Here is a 21,977-nt window from a genome sequence, read left to right as displayed (position 1 = left end):
GAGGAGGCATGTGCTAGTCTTCACCATCCTTGTGTTGTGGCATCACCAGTGATTGAGGGTTATACTGTATATATATTTAGTAGTTGCTGAATAGGTAAGACAATCAACCTAGCTAAATTGGGGAGAAAAATGGAAGAAAATTAGAAATAAATATTTGAAAAATTAGGAATTTGATATTATATTGATATAAAGCAGCACACACTACATGGTGTGGTGACTCATTAGTGGTGTAATCCAGTGTGCCACACCAACCACTACAAGGTTTTCCTTAATGTTCAATGTCCATTAGTCTCAAGGTTCAGATTCAATGAAATGAGTCCTAGATTGTGCAGCATTGTTGTAGTAATTTGACTGCATTTAGTGACAAGAGTCACAAAGTAGCTGGATGTTATTCATTACAGGTGGTGCCCACAAGCATTTGGACACCTGTGGCCTATACATATGGGTGTAGTGCTGCCAAAAGGAATTCTGGGAACAATGCCACAAAAGGACTACTATTAGTTTACAATAGTCCTTTTCAGTTGATATTTTTTTCTAAGAAACTCTATTGAAACCACTCAAATGAACGTTCCCTGGGGAACCAAAAGTGGTTCTTTTGTGGTATTATGGCTCCAAGGAACCCTTACTACACAGTTTCACCATAGGGATGAATGGCGGAAAAGTGTGCGGGTTAAATTCCTTATGCTTACCCTTAGGTTGTTTCAAGTACATACAAACAATAAGATTTCACACAAAAATTACTAGTAATGACCTGGAAATTTAGGTGAGGATGCTTTGTTGTTTAATTTGATTAAAAAAAAAAATACAGATTAGGCATTACTTGCTTGAATAATAGCTTTGAGATAGAAAAAAGTGTTGCTGTGTGGTTGCTCTGGTATACATTGAGATGGCTAAGTGGTTTCTAAGTGTTTTAAAAGCAATTGCTGTGGTGTTGCCAGTTGGTTGCTGTGGTATCCAAGATGAATTTAGTAGTATTTTTAAAATGGTTGCTATTGTATCCTAGGCAATTGCTAAATGGTTGCTAGGTAGTTACTATGTGGTTGGTAAGTGGTTACTAGTTGGTACTGGTATGTTATTGCAGCGGGTTGCTATGGTGTTGCTAAGTGATTGCTAAGATATTGCTATGGGTTTAAAGCTAATATTCTTTTTTATATGTTGTCCAAAAACTAAATGGTGAATTGGCTAAATGGTGAAATCAAATGCAGATGTTTAGGTAATCGAGCCGTATGCATTCGATTAGTTAAAAAAAAAACATAGAACAAAACTTATGTGTTAGATCTATAATTGTGCCAAATATGGTGGTTGTATCTTGAAAAATATGACCTGAAAAGAAGTTAGAAATGTATGGACACTTTTCAAAATGAAGAAGACTTTAAAGTTTTTTAAAGATGTTTTTTAAAGTGATTCCCACAGTTGGGATACACAGTGTACAGTATATTAGCACTGGAGTAAGAGGATCCCCATTAGCTGATGCTAAATCTGTTAACCACAAATGGTGTCCAGCACTTGACCTTGGCCTCTCCTGCACTTTAATGCACCCATTACCACAAGATGTCACGTTTGTTCACAGCAAATGGCTTCTTCAGTTCAGATGAGCTCTCTGATAAAACAGCTGATTAAGAGCATTGATGCTGCACGGTTTAACCAGAAGTGTCTGTATAATAATCCTCCGTTCTGCACCTGCTGAAACTGTTGTATACAGGAAGAATGATGCTGTACTGTCTATCGGGAACGCATCCAACACTAAACAAGCAGGAACAGGCCAAACATGAGTGGAGCGCAATTTTACAATTACTTAATTACTGTGGGAATTAGCTTGAGGCCGATTCCATATCAACATTCAGACTTTCAGGTTTATCCTGTAAACAGACACAATTAGTCATAGTTTTTGGAACTTACCAAGAAGAAACAGTACATTTGAAAACAAAATTCTGAGTTTAAAACCTCATCATCAGTTTTCGCAACCTCGCTAAACTTATAAACTGACCCAGCACTGCATTATTATTGTGTTACTGTAAATTTATAATCCAACTGTCACGTCCTGGCCTTGTCTCATGTCTCTGTGTGTGTCCCACGTGACCTGTGCCCCTGTGTTCTGTCTCAGTACTTTTCCACCTGTGTCAATTTGTAGCTCCGCCCCTTCCCCAGGTGTTTCCTGTTCTAGTGTGTTTCCTGTTTCTTTATATAGATCCCCTGTGCCACTTGTCCTTTGTCGGTCTTTGCACTAACCTCTGTTGTTTTGTCTCTCTGTGTTTCTCCGCGTTTCATAGCCCTAGTTCTTGCTCCGTGTTTATTTATTGTTTAGTTTTCTAGTTTCTTGTTTCTTCCTCGTTTCCCCAGTTCCCTGCTTAGTGTTTAGTTCCTTGTTATTTCCCTGTATATATCCCTTGCCTTGTTTAGTTTTGTATTTATTCCGTCCCTCGTTTGTTTCTTTGTTTATTTACTCCCGGTTTGTTTTTTAGTTATTATCTATCTAGTTTGTTTAATTTATGTTCTCTGGTTTCTCTCGTTTGTTTTGGTTTGCTTTATTATTCCGTGTTCTTTGTTATTTGTTTATCTTTGTTATTTATTTATATATATATTTATTAAATTATTCGTTTCACCATACCTGCACTTGCGTCCGTCTCCTCATCTCCTCATTTTCCTTTGAAAGGTATAATAGTTCAGCACTAGATTTAAATGAGAACTCTGGTGTGAAATGGACTTTGGGTGTATTAAAACTAGGGGTGTCAACGTTAAAGCGTTAACGTGCGCTGTTAATTTGGAATCCTATTTTTTTTATTTAGTTAATTAAGGCACCAAGTTTGACACCTACTTCCGCCATAATCTGTCTCGCCCCCGCCCAACGCACTGATCTATTTTCTGGCTGAATGACTGAGCGGCGCGCTCATACGGTGTCCAGCAGTAACACACTGGTTCAGACTTCCAGCTTCGACCCGGTTAGAGTTCTCTCTCTCTCTTACTCATACACGCGGGCGTGCACACACACCCACACACACCCGCACTCCTGCACTGCACTGCTCCTCATCTCTGATATTTTTTAAATATTCAAGTTAAGTTCGAATTCATAAATCCTCACAACCAATTTTACAGTCCAATTTATCATGCATTCTTTATTCCAGCACCCTGCGTTAATTTTTATCTCCCCTCAAACATACAAGTATATACTATTATTTTAATTGACACCACTAATATACTGGTACGCAGCCTTGTTCTCCTTCCATACTACCGGACTCCATTTCCCAGAATTCCCCTGGTTATGACATCAATAATAACCTTTCACCTTCACCCAATCGCGTTACGCTCCGACGCTCTGATTCACCTGTATTCTGAATTACTTCCGGTTCATTCTTGTCTAGCTCCTGTATTTTAGGCATCCGTTTGTAAACAAACACCGCGAGGTATTGTCGACTCATGTTGCATACTAAGCGTTTTCCTATGTTCTGTTTTTGCCTTCTCGTTACGACCCTGTTTTCGGATTATCGGTTTATGTCTTTTGTTTTGCCCTTATTGGATTTGTTGTACGGTTGGACTGTTTCTCGGTTTCGAACTCGGACTGTATTTTTGACTACGTCTTCTGTTATCAGTGAGATCGCTGTTTGCCTGGCTTTCCTGTTAGCAGTATCTGTTAGCTTGCCTGCTAATAAACCTGTTTGTACTTTTAACTCGGCTCGCGTCACTCCTCACATATACATATAATTGCATTTTACATTTCTTACATTCATTCTTTTACGTACATTCAAATATCCACTATACTAACTTACATCTGAGGAAAAACAAATGCGATTAATCGCAGTTAATCACAGAATTTTGTTGTGATTAATCAGATTAAATGTTTTAATCGATTGACACCACTAATTAAAACGTGATAAAAAGTACTTACCTTTGTTGAACAGCCCCACCCCTGGTCTACCGCAGCTTTTTGAGATCTAGTATTTTGTGCACTTTGCCCAAACAGGCTTTAGACTGAGTGAGATGGAGCATATTTTACCCCTGTTATTCAGGCTTAAAGTAGCTTCACACTTCTCATCAGTAGAATCCAGTGAGCCCTGACATTTAAAACAAGGCATTTAGAACTTTCAAACTGCACAAAACGTTTATTAAGTGTTTTAGACATTCTCTTCAGACTCTCAGTTTATCTAGAATAAAGCATTTCACACTAATCCACTCTGAATTACCTTATTTCTATATAAAAGCATTTAATTCTGCAGAACTGTTGAGAAATCAATAAAATTCCTCTTTACATCCTCTTTACAGAACCAAGACTGTTTTCCCACACATTTGTACACATTTCCCTCTCAACACACACATTCATTCTTTCCATTACAGGATCATTGTATAAGGACTGTGTGTGTAGCTGTATTGTCAAATACACTACATACACACATGGGGTGGGTGATATGGCATGAAAAATATTATGTATGTAGATTGTGGAGATATAACATTTTTACACAGAGAAGTTTCACTTCCAGTGTCAGATTTTAAAAACTACTATCAAAAACCACTATTAAACAAATAATGATTGTAATACAATTTCATAATTTGCTTTACTACAGCCATTTAAACAAGACTAATGATGCTCTTAGTAATAATGCCCAAGAAACAACATTAATGCACTGACATGACAAAAGTCATGGGACAGGAACTAGTGTGTTTTCATGTCCTTTGGAATCTAAACAACACTACACTGATCTATGAGATATGGTTGGGCTCTTTTACATTGAATGTGGGTGTGATTTTTGCCAGTCTGTTCACAATAAACTTATTTTGACCAGAGGTGCCCACATGTTTGCATACCAAGTTCATCCATTTGTTTATACTCTTGGACTGGTATGAAAGACTTGAGTTTATCTCTTAAAAACAGGCAGTGCGTGTGGGAGCAGCTGTTTCCAGTAGGCTGAATACCCGAACATAGCTCTCAGTAAATGAAGGGAAGAGCAGGTCACGATACACAGCAGAAGAATACTGCTCTGATGACAGATCAGATTTTTTCAGCTTCCTCTGTTGAGAAGAGGACAGAGAGGAAACAGAAATAACAGCTTTATGTTTCTCCAAATCCTGAGGATCCACGCCTAGAGTAGAGTTGGTGAAAGTGTGTAAGATATTCTGAAGCACAGAACTGATTTTGACAATGTTTTCCCCACCCTCTGCCAAAAAAGGACATTGTAATTGATTTTGCCTCTGTTTTTGACACTGTTGTCACTGTTGTTCTGAAAGGTTGTGCTGCAGTTTGACCTGCATGTATCCTGATCACAGTTGAAATCAAGTTTCTGATTGGTCACATTTTGAAGAATGTTGTGCTGAAGCGTAAATGTTGTGGATATAAGTTTCCATTGATTGTTAGGTACATTTGCCTTGTAGCTCCAGTTCAAAACTAAAGAAATAAAAGAAGTACATTTCGAACACATTTTGTCTAAAGGAAAACTCATTCCCTGTTCTAGCCTCAGTGTTGGGAAGTAACGGACTAACGCCGTTACTTTTTTTCAGTAACGAGTAATCTAACTAATTACTATGACTGTAACTATAACGCCGTTACCATTTCCGACACCCCGTTACTGCACGTTACTTTAGCCGCTCTATGAACTTTTTTTTGTTGTAACTTTGGTTTGCCCTGGTTAACCTCCTCTGTCCGGTGAACTTGAGCTTCTGGCCGCTGTGCCTGTGGTTTGGCGTGGTGAAGTGAGGCACAATTGTAACGATTTGCTGCTCTAATCAATTCAGTGATTGCCGTGGACAACCCAAGTTCCGAATTAAGGACGTTAAGCTCTTTTTAGCTGCTCCGGTTTTTGTGATGCTGCTGCTTTCTCTTTTAGAGCTTAGATTCTCTGCCCGAATCCCACCTGACCTGAGGACCGACCCGAAATCAGGCTCCTATTTTTATTTTATATAAAGATCTGGTGTGATAATCACAATGTTGCTAAGTAACCAATTATTATTGTTCACTAAAGTGAACGAAATAGCGAAAATTGAAAGTGAAAAACATTTGTGTTAACTGAATCTAATAAAAACGGTAATTAAAAGGAAAAACATAACTTCTCAAACTGTATTTTGTGTTTATAAAACTAACTAAAACGAATTTAAATTACTGATAGAATACCCTCATTTTTGTGTTTAATTTTTGTGTTGTACAGCGCAGTTGTACAGCGGGAGGTGTTGTGCCGAGCGCGCGGCACCTCGTGGTCCTTTAGTTCTTGTGTAAAGCGCTCGCGCTAGCAAGCCCACCCTAAAAACTTACTGAACAGAAAAAATAAAAACAAAATAAAATTAAACTATAATAAAAATGAAAACTGTAATCACGTAGCTCTGGGCGCACGTGAACGCCTCCGCGTTTGACTTGCAGCATTGTGTGTAGCTGTTCTTAAAAATCATTTAAATTAAATAATAGTTCTATGCTTCTATGTTACAGTGTTAATTAACATAATTCTGATTATATTTCGCTCATTCAATCAGCCCGAAAACAGACAGTTTATGGGGCGGATCGGGTCGGGCTCATAATGACAGTTTATGGTTCGGGCTTGGGCAGAACGTGCACAGGCTCGGCTGGGTCGGGTCGGATTTTTTGGGCCCGATTTAAGCTCTATTCTCTTTTGGTGAAGCTGTTATATTAATACCATTTTAACGGGCATTAAATTGTTGTTTTTGTCCATTATTTTGTTTTATATATACATATTGTGTGGCTTGGTTTGTTTAATTTCATCCCCAGACGCGTTTTTCCGCTTTTTTCAGTATTACAAGTTTTAGTAATTTTCTTTGGTTGTGTGGAGAATTTCGTTTTATTTTTTTGAAATTCGTTAGATTATATTTTTGTCAACATTTTGGGTTTATTTTCGTTTGTTATTTTTCTAATAATAATAGTAAATGCATAATTGATTTCCTTTTTTTTGAAGGGCGAATAATAAAAAGTAACGCGATAGTTACTTTTACTGGTAACTTATTACTTTTATAGTGGAGTAACTCAGTTAGTAACTCAGTTACTTTTTTGGAGAAGTAACGAGTAACTATAACTAATTACTTTTTCAAAGTAATGTGCCCAACACTGTTAACGGATTACATGTAACGGCGTTACGTAATCAGATTACAAATTATAAGTAACTGTAATCTGTTACAGTTACTGCTTCAGTAAGTGGTAATCAGATTACAGTTACTCTGCTAAAATAAATGGATTACATTGCGGTACTCTCCTATTTTTATTCTTCCAATCCAACACTGACAAAACGCAATCACATTCACATAAATCACGACTTCAGAGTATTCTATGATTCACAACCTCCTGGTCAGAATGTTGGTGAGGCGTCACTCACGTCAGACACCCTCACCTGTTTATCAGACAGTGCTAGTCCGTGCAATGGAGCCTGACGACGAGAGCCTGCCATGCCCTGGCATGGAAATCGACTCGGCGGACAAACAAATAAATATTGTTTTTGAGGTGAAATTGCTCTGATATGACAGGGAACACTCCACCCTGTGTGTGTGTGCAGCGTTGTCTGTGTAAGTGCAAGCAGCGAGACGGGAGGAGGGGTAGGAGGGGGAGCGTGCTCCAGCAGAAAGCGGCTCCGCACACACATCTTCATATATTTCTGGTTATAAAGCAGTCACAGAAAAGGTTATGTGATAATCCTGGCAAAAAATCCACCTGCAGAAAGTGGCAAACCTGCAAATAGATAGCTTACAGTTGTTGGTACATTGTTTGGTTTTTAATGGTTTTATCATCAATTTATAGAAGTGTTTCATAAAATTGTTTGATGAAATGGTTTCAAATGTTTTTTGATAAGGGGATTGAAAAGGCTGTTTTATTTGTTTATGTATTTGTTAACTGGAAAGAAAAAAAAACAATAATATACAATATGTGGTTGCTACATTCATTTAGGCTTAAAAAACGACAATATTGTAAGTAATCCAAAGTAATCAGATTACGTTACTTACTTGAACGTAACTGATTACGTTACAAATTACATTTTGAGTGATGTAATCAGAAATCTGTAAGGGATTACATTTTAAAAGTAACCTTCCCAACACTGTCTAGCCTACACCAGAAACAAGCCACGTCTTGATCAGTATGTCTCTCACCTCTCTCAGTTGAGGAGATGTAGAACCCAGATAACCGTCCAACCCTGACAGAGTCCATCTGTCAGACTGGCGAGATCAATGCAGGCCCCAGGAAAAAAGCGCTAAATGTTTAGAGGCGTGTTAGACTGGCCATTGATTTCGCTTAGGTTCACCTCAGCATGTCTTTCAGCTGCCCTGGCAAAAACTGAAAAACACAGTGAGCGCAGGAACACAGACCCACGGTACCCATGCTAATTACTAACTTGATTACAATGCGGAGTCTGAGTGAAGGTGAAGGGCTGGTTATTCTTTTAGAGCTTAATGAAATGCCAGGCTCGCTTGTAGGTCAATGCAGTTTCTTTATGACCATCTGCCACTAAACCCACGATCGTCTCCTTGATGTCCTCAGTAGCGTCTCAGGCAGGACGTTAATTCACCTCTGCGAGAGCTTTCAGCCTGGCAGTTATGACTGTACGCTTCCACTGAAGGACGTTTCCTGCCAGTTTTATTTGGGTTTAATTGTAGGCTGGGGTCAGATAAGCTGTGGAGGACGTTGGAGCACATGTCTGAAAAGCACCTGATTACTCATGCATACCCATTACACACTCCATATTCTGGAGCTAATTTTATTGTGCTTGTCCTCTGAAATTCAGTGTTTGCTTTGTTTTATGAAAGAACAGTCATAAATCATTTCCAAAGACTGTTTATATTTACCTCTCTCTATTCTTCAGAACTAAACACTGCTTTCTGATTTAGCCACTCTATCAGTTACATGGTTTCTTTGGAAGGCTGTTTTTCACTCTCTGTTGTCATGCCCCTTCCTGAAATTGAGACTATGATTGGTTGGTTCTGCTTCTTATTTTTTATCTAAACTGTGCTTTAATATTGCAAAGACATTAATATATATATATATATGCACATTTCTTGACCCCAGAATTTACTGTGTTTAATACTCTGTACGCTTATATTCAGATTTCAGGGCAATAAATCAATTTAATTTCTTTGATACGAATTGTTGTGTTACTAAGCATTGTAAGTGTAAGATTCTACTTATTTTAGGAATTATTGTCTTATATAATCTTACCTAGAATTTTCACCTTATTATAATTAATTTGAACCAAAAATAAGCAAAATTAAATATCCCCAGTCAAGTTATTCTGATAAATTTTACAAAATTAAGACAGAAAAGAAGGAAATTTTGCCTGATATAAGACTTTGTGATTGCTTACAAAAATTACTCACCCCATTGCCAGATGATTTTTTTTGCTTAATTTAAGCATAAAAATCTTAATTTATATATATTTCTTCCTAGTTTTTGTGCTGTTAATGGTGCACTGCAAAGAATCCATTGACAAAAACTATATAAGATTTATGTAAATTGAAAAAATAAATGCTTAAATTAAGCAAAAATAACTGCCAATGGAGTAAGTAAAATTTTCTTATAAAGTATTCTTAAAATAAGCAATGACAAAGCCTCAAATGAGTAAAAAAGACTCAAATCAAGCAAAAATATTTTATTTTCTAGCTTCAATGTTTTACACAAGTATCAGAATTACTTGAAAGTTATGGAGAGTTTATTATACTCTGTTTTTTTTAGATATTTTATTATTATTATTATTATTATTATTATTATTATTATTATTATTATTATTATTATTATTATTAGGGGGGCCTTGACGCTTTCAAGTTGTAATCAGGTGGGCCGTAAGGTAGAAGACTGAGAAACCCTGCTCTAGTACAAGCAACTATTCACAGTGACTGGCAGAATAAATAAATCACAAAACTGTATACCCTGGTGATGAGGCATACTGGCCCACTACTCCTACTTATTCACATGGCTGATTACAGTATTTTTAAGGTCTGACTAGGTCTGTTAATTGTTTTCTCAGTCACATGGGTAACACTGTGTGGTGACTTTAATGGAAACCATTATAGACAGGATTGTGCAACAATAGCCATTACCTCACAGTGTAGAAATTATGAATTCAGAATTCAGCCCGTTTTCCCTTCTCCTCAGTTACAGTTACTATGGAAGTATTTGACAGAACGTAACTGCTGTCCCATTTAAGGTGGAACAGGAAATTTAGCTAGTTAGCTACCTAGCTACCAAGAAGTACTAATGTCTAATTCTTTATACATTCTTCTATACATACTTTATTTGTGGGTTTCTTCGGTCAACAAAATTGTGCTTTAATTTTGGTTTGCTAAATTTATAGATTTTTTGGTCAGAATCAACATGTCCATGTCTTAATTAATTGATAAGGATATAGCAGCTACGGGACTCAAAAATCAAAACCAAACAAACAGCTGCCAGAAAGAGGAAAGCTGGCAATACTGTGTGAGAAATGTTTACACTGGTACTGAATGGATATCTACTACTACTGTAAAGAGCTGTATTTGTGTTGTATATTTTGGGTTATAACTCCCATCTCTCTATGCTTTTTTAAATATATTTTTATTTTCCTTTTTTAATTTGGATTTTTAATTTATGTTTTTATTACCATTTATTTTTTGCATTTATTTCTTACCCAGGGGCGAGATTAAGGGTTATGTGTATCAAAGTGGCACGTGCCACTGAGTGGAGTGGGCCTCCAAATTAAATAAAAATATTTACTGCAAGCAATTGATATTTTTAATGTATTATTTCCATGCGTTTTTACATAATAATTTCATTTCTTTAGGGTTTTTATTTATTTTTCTCTCTTATTCTGTAGATAAATATATATTTTTCTTATTTATTTATTTTTTTAAAGTTCTTATTTCTGTTATTCTTATTTATTATTTACTTATTTATTTGTCTTTCTGGATTCTATATAATTTTCTTTCTTACTTCTATACATTTTTGTGTATTTCCTTAGATTTAATTTTTTCTTTCTTACATTTTAATTTCTTATTTCTTTATATCTAGTGTATCTTGTTTTATTATCTGTGTTTTATTATGATTTTACAGTTGTCAAAGTGTTTCACCACTAGATGTGATATATAACTGTTTATGGGAGGAGCCGCTCGCTGCAGCCTGTAGGAAGGCGGAGTTGGACATCCAACCCCGCCCACATCCAACTCCGCCCATGTCCAACTCCGCCTTACGTCTAAAGCAACACCCACCTTACGTCCATCACGAACGCCTACATTTACTCCAGGTAAACAGGAATTGTAGCCGAGAAAGCAGCTAAAGCATCTATCTGATTTATATCTCCGGTTATGGCGGTAAGTACAAATATTGAGTTATTTTTTAAGTTAACAGAGCTATTTTTATAATGTCCTCTTGTTTTTCTATATTATATTTTATGAGTAAACGGTGAGTCGTTGATACGCACATGAAGGTTCTACATCGGCGCGTGTACCATGTGGTTTGTTTGCTTCTAGCTAGTCATATTGCCGTTTTTTTGATGGATTCTAATGCAGAATTGCACCCAGTCTTGTCTAATTCAAACTTTAGTTATCTTACCTTCTGTTTTATGGGCTAAAATGCTACCAATTAATGGTATCACAGATAAACTCTCATAGCTAGTAGTGAGCTAGGCATCAGTTTTGTTTTTAAGGCATAGCTAGGGGTTATAGTCAGCTAACCTAAAAAACTGTTTAAACTGTCTATACAAGAAGTTAATTGGCTAACAAGATAGCAAGATAATCTAGCTAACTAAAATTGGTTCAAAGTCTTAGTCATACAAATAAATATTTGAAGATATCAATGCTTAATCCTCCTATTTAATTTGTCAGGAATAGCAATGGTATTCCCGGGTTAATTTGACCTGGTTCATTTTAAATTATCCAACATATTTCTGAAACCAAAATAATCCTAACCAGAAGAGTAAATATTTAATAACTAACTCCATTGCTGATTGTTCTATCAACATTTAGTACAATAGTGTACAATAGAGGTAATAGTTCAATTAGGATAATTCACTTGTTTTTCCATTTTAAAAAATCTTACTTTTTTTTGTTTTACTACTTTGTTACTTTTAAACGACCAACACAATATTTTTACATATAAATGAAACATAACATTACAATTTCGTTTTAGTTTCAGTTTTTGCAGGGGGTTGTTGCAAATATGAAATTAACCATTTTCATGTTATGTGTTAATTATTCAAATAAAGGCAAGCTGAAGACGTTTCATACAGAAAAAATACTTTTACTATCTTACTAAATGGATCAATTTGACCCGTAACGTAACAGGAGGGTTAAGTCGATGCACATTTATTACCTTTGTACTGAATGTAGTTACAATTAATGTGCACCGATATAGTAATTGTAAGCTCATGTGTTTTGTTGCTTTCTGTTTTACAGCATACAGCACCAACACATGTCCAGGCCACTCCTGACCCTTCACGGTTTGGCCAGTGTGGTGTTTTCAAATGCCCCTGCTTCAGTTTTGACACTGACCAGCGATTTAATAACAGCCTACATCTACAAAACCATATCAAACAAGCAGTCGAGAATAACGGTATGGGGAAGTATTTCTTTAAACAGAGAGAGAGATATTGATTTCATTGGCTATAACAAATAAACATGTAAATGTAATATCTTGAATCAACAAATGCACTTACATCTTACACTCAATTGATGGGCATAATGAGTTGAAGAATATTTATATTTATAGGCTTATTTGCATGTTGTGTGCATTTTGGTCTTACAGTTTCCTTCATCTCTAAACTGCACACCTACAGCACACTTTTATTGTGTCTATTGCAGCCATACAATACTATGCAAAGACCAGTTCAGACATCATGTATCTCTGTGCAGCAGTGCAACCAAGACCACTATAGCAGAAGTGTTTAATCCACAGACTGTTGCTACTTCTGATGCACGTCCAGCTCCCCCTCTGCCAGCTACTCCTGATACACCTTCTCCCAGTTCTGGTCTTGCTTCCTCTGTGCATGGTATTAATTATATTAATTATTATATTTTCTCTCAGGAAAGTTCAGCGTGTTGAACGTGTGACTGATGAAGGAGATAGAATGGGCAACGTCTCCTTTGAACAGGTGTGAGGGTGTGGATGTGTGTTTTTTTATTTCGGGTTAATTTAACTGGGCCATTTAAAATGTTTTACTGTTGTGGTTTGTTTTCAAAAGTCTGAATTGGGCTGAAAAGATAAGTTGACATTATTTGAAATTTCGACTTGACCTAGTGTTGACTAGTCATTTCAAGGGCATTTGAAGCCCATAAGCTATTGGAGTGCTATCATTTTAAAGGGATAGAAAAGCAGAGAGCTGTTTTGTTACGTTAAGGCAGAGATTAGTCAACAGAATGACGCTGACTACAGTCTTCAGGCAAAAATGCTAGCCATTCCTACAGTAATCAGAGATTGGGGATATGATTGAAATAATAAGTGCCAACTCAGATTAATAGAATACCAAAATAGTAATTGGTTGCAGCCTTAGAGTGTTATCTGGTCATTTTTTTCAATTACTATAATTTTCATGAATCAAAATCTACATGCTTCTATAATGTTTTTCACAGATGCCCCTTATTCTCATAGATACAGTTCTGGAAGAGGGTGACAAAGCTTTTTTAAAGCTGTCACTGGTTTGTCGTCTCTTCCGGGACATTGTTTGGACAACAATCATTCCGGGCCCGGGCACATTTCGAGTGGCTTGACAGTAAGCATGATATTTCAGTACAGTTAAGATGTTTGTTTTCCCTTAGAAAAGGAATTACACTCACTGATTTTAAAATCATTTTAAAATTCTTGATTTTTTTAAACCTACAGGTGTAGTGCCATGAAAACATCATGTTGCATGTAAAGACGAGTTTCGCAGGATGTACGAACTGCAGTGCTGCCAGAACTGTCAAGAAACTTATAAAGACTGCATACTGGGTATGTTTGTTCTAAATAAATTTTGATATTTTTTTCCTGAGGTCAGAAATTGGTACGTCAATATATTTAAGGTATTGGGGCTTGAGAGATTGTTACTTTGTGAAAGTGTGTGCTTTTACTTATATTACAGGCTACGTTGGGCATGGGAGACGAGGGGAGCTTGTGGCATTTTACAGCGAAAACGAGCACCCTGGATTCTGCAGCCAGCTTCATGAGTGGCTGGGTGTGTGAGTGGCTGGGTGTGTGAGTGGCTGGGTGTGTGAGTGGCTGGGTGTGTGAGTGGCTGGGTGTGTGAGTGGCTGGGTGTGTGAGTGGCTGGGTGTGTGAGTGGCTGGGTGTGTGAGTGGCTGGGTGTGTGAGTGGCTGGGTGTGTGAGTGGCTGGGTGTGTGAGTGGCTGGGTGTTGCATTTTTAAATAAAGACTTCTGTATTTGTTTGACCAAAGCATGTAACCAAACATTTTAAAGGCTAGTGTGCCAATAAATGCCAATAAAGATATTGTATTAGCTTGGACAAAGTGTTTGTAAATGGAGTTAATTTCCCTGGGAACTACTGTCAGCCATACAAAATTGGGAGAGGAGAAGCAGGAAAGGGATATTATTATTCTTATTATTATTATTATTATTATTATTATTATTATTGACAAAATAGCTATGTATACATACATTTTTAATTTCTGAAACCACAGCATTTGATATATTGTACTCTATCGTTATACACTATCCAGCATACCATTATTACCACCTGCTTGTTTCTGCTTCTATTATTCTTTTTTTAGCTCCAATTAGCATCTAGGACACTTTAGTTGCATAATGGTTTACTGGTGTATAATATACAATAGGTATAAAACACTGTTCACTCTATTAGACACTTCTACCAACAGCTGCTTTACATTGTGAGTGAAAAGTCAGAGACAGAATCTTTAAATCTGTTGCTGCACAGTTTGTTGCTCATCTCTGCAAATTCTTCATCAGTGCCCATGGGATGCTGCCTACTTGATGCTGAATACAGGACGCTGCCCACATGATGCTGGTTGATGGAGCATTTCCTGTCCAGTAGTGACAATGAGGTGTTTAAATTCTCCAGAGGCACTACTTTGTCGGATCCACTCATACCAACACAGCTCTTAACACCACTATGTCAGTGTCACTGTAGTGTTGTGAATAACCAACAAGCCACATAATAGCTGCTCTGTGGTGGTCCTAAATTGTATGCTATACAGTGCAGCTGTGTCATTCTCATCTGTAATATTTTCAGCACCCTGTTGACAGTGAAGATGCAGAATTACTTCTAATATCATTATTATATATTAGCTATGACTATGACACAAATAGCCTTCCCCCTGCTGAGTGGTGATAAGAAGCACTCTGTCTATCTGTAATATGAAGTATAGAGCATTACAGTACAGAGAACAGGTGTGATCTAACAATCAAACACTTTAATAATCAGATGCACCCTTTGACCAGCCTCTACCAGTGCAAAGCCATGATTGATAGTGTGCTCTTTATTTCATATGGAACATAACCAAAAACTGTATATTGTACGTTTTAACTTTATATAATAAGTAAATAATGATTCCTATGATAGCTAATCAATAATTCTGGAGATATTTACCAGTCTAAAATAAATTTATAAAATCTACACACTCTGGCAACTAGTTTAACAAATTTAAATGTAAGGATTAATGCAGTGAAATAATGGCTTACTCTGCTGGTGAGTGGGACAGATTAATGTATAATGTATTGTGATATACAGGACAGAGGCAATTGATCTTTTGGAAAGAGCAAACCGTTGTATGCAATTATTTGCTTATTGTATAAAATAAAGGAGAAATGGCACACGTGATGAAAAAGAAGAGCAAGAGTTCCCAGCCTCATAAACCACATGTTAGCAGCATGCCATATAAGAAAAACAATAAAATCATACACTTTTAAGTTCACATGATTCCTTATGTATTACTTTATTTACAATGTTAAACCAAAAATGAATGAGAAAGTGTTTCCAAACTTTTGGCTGGTACTGTATATATAGCATATTTTTTGTGATATCTGTGCATTACACTACAGCATGTGTAGTGCTGTAGCCAAGGCTACGTGGTGGAACTACTCACAAGATATGCGTAAATTTAGCGCAACATCGGCGTTATATGCGTATTTCACGTGGCACACAGTGCTTCTTGAACAAAAAAGTAGGGGGGTTGGCGTACAAGAGCACATGTGGGCGGGGTTGGATGTGGGCGGAGTTGGATGTCCAACTCCGCCTTCCTACAGGCTGCAGCGAGACGTACTTGGTTTATGGCTCCTCCACCTGCTCGCTGTAATTACACGTTTTCACCAGAGATGTCGCTAAATCCCCAAATCCAAAAATCCATAGAATGTACACACAGTATCACTTCATATTTCTCTTCAATTAATCATTTCACACCCAATCTCAATCTGACTGTATTTATGACATCTTATAATTTATATGACCAGGAGTGGATGATACCGAGCCATCTCTAAGGTTATACAAAGTAATTTATAAAATTTAATTACTATAACTTCTGTTCCAGTATATAAAAACCTAAATGAATAAAGCTAAAATACAAGATGTATTTCTAATTCTTCTTATATAGACAAAAGTAATAATGCACTTTAACTACATTAAACTTTAAGACAATGCAGTGGTTATTGTCATTTTTTAACAAAGAAAACACTACATTTGTTGTTGTTTTTTTTTGGTCACTTTGGTCAACGATTAAAATAATTGAATTACTGAAACTTCAGTTCCTGTAAACTACCCTAAATAAAGCTATAATATAACAGCAGTATATGATCAGTAAAGAGTGTGTAGTAGAGTATAAAGATATATGAAAGAAAATATAAGAAATATATGGAATTCAACTATAACCTGACTAAACACAACATTGCATGTCTATTAGAGTAATTGAGGGAGTTCTGAGTCTGAAGCCCCTGCCTGACTGTGAGGTTTGTAATTGTTGTTTTCAGAGAGGGGAGGGGCTGGAGAAACAGAAGCATGCTCTAACAATAGAAGCTGAGGATAGATCAATATACAGATTACACTTTTAATACGCTAATGGTTCGGCCAACAGACAAACAGGCCTCCGGTTAATACTCAGGGGCTGAATCCCGAACGATGCCATACAGTATAGTGCACTAGATGTAAAAGCCATTATTTCAGGCTCACTAGAGCAGAGAATCATTGCATCATTTTTTCTGTAGAATTTAAATGTATTTTCCTAGATTTCAATTTTTTTGTATTTACATTTTTAGTATTATTTAGTATTTTAGTATTTTAGTAAAATTTCTTATTTCTTCATATTATGTCTTGTGAATAATGACATCCTGGAGTTTTCATCTCATAATCCTATATACTTCTTCTACTGCCTTTATATTATAGCTTTATTTATTTATGGTATTTTACTGGAACTGAAGTTTCAGTAATACGTTTTTTTTTTTTATCAATTTTAATTTTTTAGTTTACAATTACACTCACATGCCAAAAGTCATGAGATAGCAGCGTTTCACTTAATCATGAAGTATAACCTGAAATATGGTTTGGTATCATACACACCTGGTCACATAAGTTAAGGTGTTAAAGTAAGGTGTTATCTTGTGAGTGAATTATGGTAGTTGGAGTGAGGCCTGACTGTGAGTGGAGTTTTCCATGTAATGATTCTGTTAAACTGCATCCGTTAATGTCATTTGTAATGTCATTACTGGTAATGCTGGATTAATGATTACTGTATTTATAATTACAAAAGCAATGAACCCCTCACTAAAAAAAACAAGTGCATGTGTTCTATTGCTTTATAACCCAATCTGTATTTGTTTTTAACACACTGTGGTAAACGTTGGGTCAGACCTCAACTCACTGCTTTTTATTTCATATGTGTTTGTATTTACATATTATTTATTTATTCATTTATTTTAGCTTTCTTTTTTCTGTATGTTTCCATTCTCATTTCTATTTTTAATTCTACATATTCTTCCTTTTTCTTATTTTTTTTTTTACTATTTGTATTTATTTATATATATTACTTTTTATTTAAGATTTCTATGTATTTGTAAATGTATTTTAAATTTTCTATTTAATATATATATATAAATATATATATAAATATATATATATATTTATTTATTTATTTATTTATGTATTTATTTATTTATTTATTTATTTATTTATTTGATTAACACACATTTTCTCATATACATTCTGATATGTTAAAAATTTCAAGATTTGCACTAATAAAAATCCTGTTAATAAGAAATTTGGACACTGTCAATGTGTAAATGTTTGTTCAGACTATGAGAAGTGTTTATAATGTACAGTACCATGTCCAAATTTGGACACACCTTCTTATTGAATGTTTTTCTTTATTCCTTTATTTACTTTATTTTCTACATTGTGAATTAATAATAAAGACATGAAAACATTTAAGAGACACATATAGAATTGCATAATAAACAGTAAAAACGTGTTTGTCCTCCACAATCCCTTCATCTAAACCTGACCAACTGAGATGGGGATTTGTGATGAGCTAGAGCTTCGCAGCGTTCAGCAAACTCAAGGAACTCCTTCAAGAAAACTATTTCAGGTGACTCTACCTCATGAAGACTCTGAGAAAATTATTCCAGGTGGCTCTGGATTTAGTTTGGAGCTCTGAGTTATTACACTCGGTACAGTTATTAGAGTTGTAATGCTGGTACTCTGCTGGAGCCCTGATGGAGACAGAAGTTCAGGTCAACATTATTAATTATTATTTTCCATGTCCCCAAGCTGAGTGACTGCTGCACTGTTTCCTGACCCTCACTTCCTATTGTCCTCTCTCTCTCTCTCTCTCTCTCTCTCTATTCTATTATTTCATACTATTTCTTGCTGTGGGGTCAATGAAACCCCAGCCCATGTACTCTCTCTCTCTCTCTCTCTCTCTCTCTCTCTCTCTCTCTCTCTCTCTCTCTCTCTCTCTCTCTCTCTCTCTCTCTCTCTCTCTCTCACACACACACACACAGGGGCCAGGGTGAGTGAAGCTGTCTTAATTAAATGTCTGTGGAACAGGATGAAGATTTTACTGAATTTACTGCCTCATTTGGCTGCAGTTCGCTTTCAGGTTATCTATAATTACACTGAAACTGAACTGACTTTCTTCTCATAATACAATAATAAACTGCAATTAGTCGCTGTCACGCAAATTGTTTTGGCCTTTTTTGTCATCTGTCAGTAGTCTTTTATCTTGTGTTTATCTTTGTCTTACTGTTGAGTAAATTAACCAACAAATTCTTGTTTTAAATGAAAAAGCTTACATTTTTAGTTTATTTTATTGATATAATATATATATATACAGTGCCCTCCATAATTATTGGCACCCCTGGTTAAGATGTGTTCTTTAGCTTCTCATAAATTGAGTTTTGTTCAAAATAATATAGGACCACGATGGGAAAAAAAGTAAAGTCCAACCTTTAACTCAAGTAAATTTTAAGGGGGAAATAAAATCCCTGACTAAGAAATAATTATTCTTCATAAAATCACCTGTTCCACAATTATTGGCACCCCTAACAATTCTTAGGAAATAAATTTAATAAAAGTATTTCTGTCACTTCTACAGTAGTTTACGAAGTTGATCAGACTATGTAGGAACATTTAATTAGTAATTCACAACTTCCTGTTTCCCTGGGGTATAAATATGACGTGACACAGAGGCCATTTATCTTCAACATGGGAAAGACAAAGGAACATACCATTCAAGTGAGGCAGATGTGTGTTGACCTTCACAAGTCAGGCAATGGCTACAAGAAAATCGCTACTCGCCTACACCTGTCCATATCTACTGTCAGAGGAATTATTAAGAAGTTTAAAACAACTGGAACAGTGGTAATCAAGCCTGGACGAGGACGCAAGTTTATTTTGCCACCACGCACAGTGAGGAGGATGATAAGAGAAATAAAAAGTTCTCCAAAGCTCACTGTTACAGAATTGCAACAAATGGTAGCTTCTTGGGGTCACAAAGTCTCCAAAACAACCATCAGGCGCTATCTACATGCCAACAAGCTGTTTGGGAGGCATGCACGGAAGAAACCATTTCTCACTCACAATCATAAACGCAAACGTTTGGAGTTTGCTAAGCGGTACTGGGACTTCAACTGGGACCGTGTGCTTTGGTCAGATGAAACTAAGATAGAGCTTTTTGGCAACAAATGCTCTAAGTGGGTCTGGCGTAACACAAGAGCTGAGTATCCAGAAAAGCACCTCATGCCCACTGTGAAATACGGCGGGAGATCAGTGATGCTGTGGGCCTGTTTCTCTTCTAAAGGCCCTGGGAACCTTGTTAGGGTGCATGGCATCATGAATGCTCTAAAATACCAGGACATTTTAAAACAAAATCTGGTGGCTTCTGCCCGAAAGCTGAAGATGGGTCGTCACTGGGTCTTTCAGCAAGATAATGACCCTAAACATGTGGCCAAATCTACACAGAAATGGTTCACCGCACACAGAATCAAGTGGGGTGAGCTGAAGAGGAAAGTGCAGAGGAGAGGACCCAGGTCGTTGGATGATTTAGAGAGAATGTGCAAAGAGGAATGGTCAAAGATCCCTCTTTCTGTATTCTCCCATCTTGTGAAACATTACAGGAGAAGATTAGGTGCTGTTTTGTTGGCAAAAGGGGGTTGTACAAAGTATTAACATCAGGGGTGCTGATAATTGTGGCACACATGATTTGATGTTAAATAATTGTTTCTTAATGTGGGATTTTTTTCCTACTGAATAAATTCACTTGAGTTAAAGGTTGTATTTTACTCTTTTTTTCCATCGTGGTCCTATATTATTTTGAACAAAACTCAATTTATGAGAAGCTAAAGAACACATCTTAACCAGGGGTGCCAATAATTATGGAGGGCACTGTATATATATTTAAACCGCATTCTCGAAGATTGCTGGTTCGAATCCTGTTCATGCAGCTTACCATCAGCTGCTGGAGCCCTGAGACCACAACTGACCTTGCTCTCTATGGGTAGGTAGATGGCGCTCTTTCCTCTCATCACTCCTAGGGTGATGTCACTCACCACGAGGCGTCTGTGAGCTGATGTATTGGAACTGAGGTGCTGCGCAGCAGTTAGTAAAGTGAAATAGTGATAGGGGGAGTCTTAATGAGTGGGTTGGGTAGTTGGCCTTGTAACTTGGAGAGAAAATGGGATAAAAACTAGGGGAAAAATCATATAAAAAAAGATCAAACTCAGTCTCAAGTTTAAACTTTAAAATTTGGCAAGTGCACATTAACAAAAACTGTAGAAACTTTTACCTTTACGCCATTTTATTACATAAAAGCACAATCAGACAGCGAGTTTTCTCTGTGCGCTTCGTGAAGATGGAATGGGAGTGATAAAAGTGGGCTGTGTGGAGCAGAAGACTGACAGGCTGATATACTGCAGTGCTGGGAAGAGTCAACACTGAAGAGAGGGGGGGCTTATCTCACTGTGTGTGTCGGTGGGCGTGAGAAACAGAGAGAGAGAGAGAGACGAGGCGGGTAGGGAGAGAAAAAGAGAGAGACAGAGAGAGAGCGAGAGAGAGAATAGGGGAGTTAAAGCCAGATGAAAAATGAGAGACAGACTGAGAGAAAGAGAGAGAGAGAGAGAAAGAGAGAGAGATAGACTAAGACAGAGGGAGAAATTCCTGAGTGCTGACGTGTTCCTGGGAGGCAGGCAGTGTCAGACAGAGATCACTGCTGATCTCTGAGAGGGAGGAGGAGTACAATCAACCAACAGTGCTGATTCACATGTACAGGCCCAACAGTGACCAATGAGGCCTTCAGCACAGGCCTACACCGCCACCATTTTATAAACTGATAAGCTGCCAGGGCTTTTATTTTGAAAAGTTTTAAAGGTGCCATTTAATAGAAACTCATATTTTGAAATTTAAGAGTTTAATGAAACATAAGTTATCCTCTGTGTATGGAAACTAAAAAAAATCTATCTCTCTGGATAAGGCTGTCAACTAAGTACCGTAAATGTAAATGTAATTGTGAAGTGGCAGTCTATTATTTTTTTCGAGTCTGAAAGCAGAACCATTACTGAGTGCAAAAGGGATAAAATATTGTGTTTTTATGGAATGATCATCTC

The 21,977-nt window shown here is 36.7% G+C and overlaps 1 long non-coding RNA gene across 2 annotated transcripts; it reads left to right on the top strand.

Annotated features, from left to right (window-relative positions):
* Positions 1 to 11,042: 11,042 nt before the first annotated feature.
* On the top strand, positions 11,043 to 13,781 carry LOC125784410 (uncharacterized). 2 transcript variants are annotated; one of them, XR_007427202.1, is made up of 5 exons: positions 11,043 to 11,253; positions 12,337 to 12,493; positions 12,965 to 13,031; positions 13,529 to 13,649; positions 13,760 to 13,781. It is a non-coding gene; the product is annotated as an uncharacterized LOC125784410 (long non-coding RNA). The 2 variants fall into 2 exon arrangements; XR_007427203.1 differs by having other exon boundaries at positions 13,510 to 13,649.
* Positions 13,782 to 21,977: the final 8,196 nt, after the last annotated feature.

Source organism: Astyanax mexicanus, chromosome 1 (genome assembly GCF_023375975.1).
Source record: "Astyanax mexicanus isolate ESR-SI-001 chromosome 1, AstMex3_surface, whole genome shotgun sequence".
NCBI classification, from domain to species: Eukaryota; Metazoa; Chordata; class Actinopteri; order Characiformes; family Acestrorhamphidae; genus Astyanax; species Astyanax mexicanus.
This window is presented reverse-complemented; position numbering and strand designations above follow the sequence as displayed.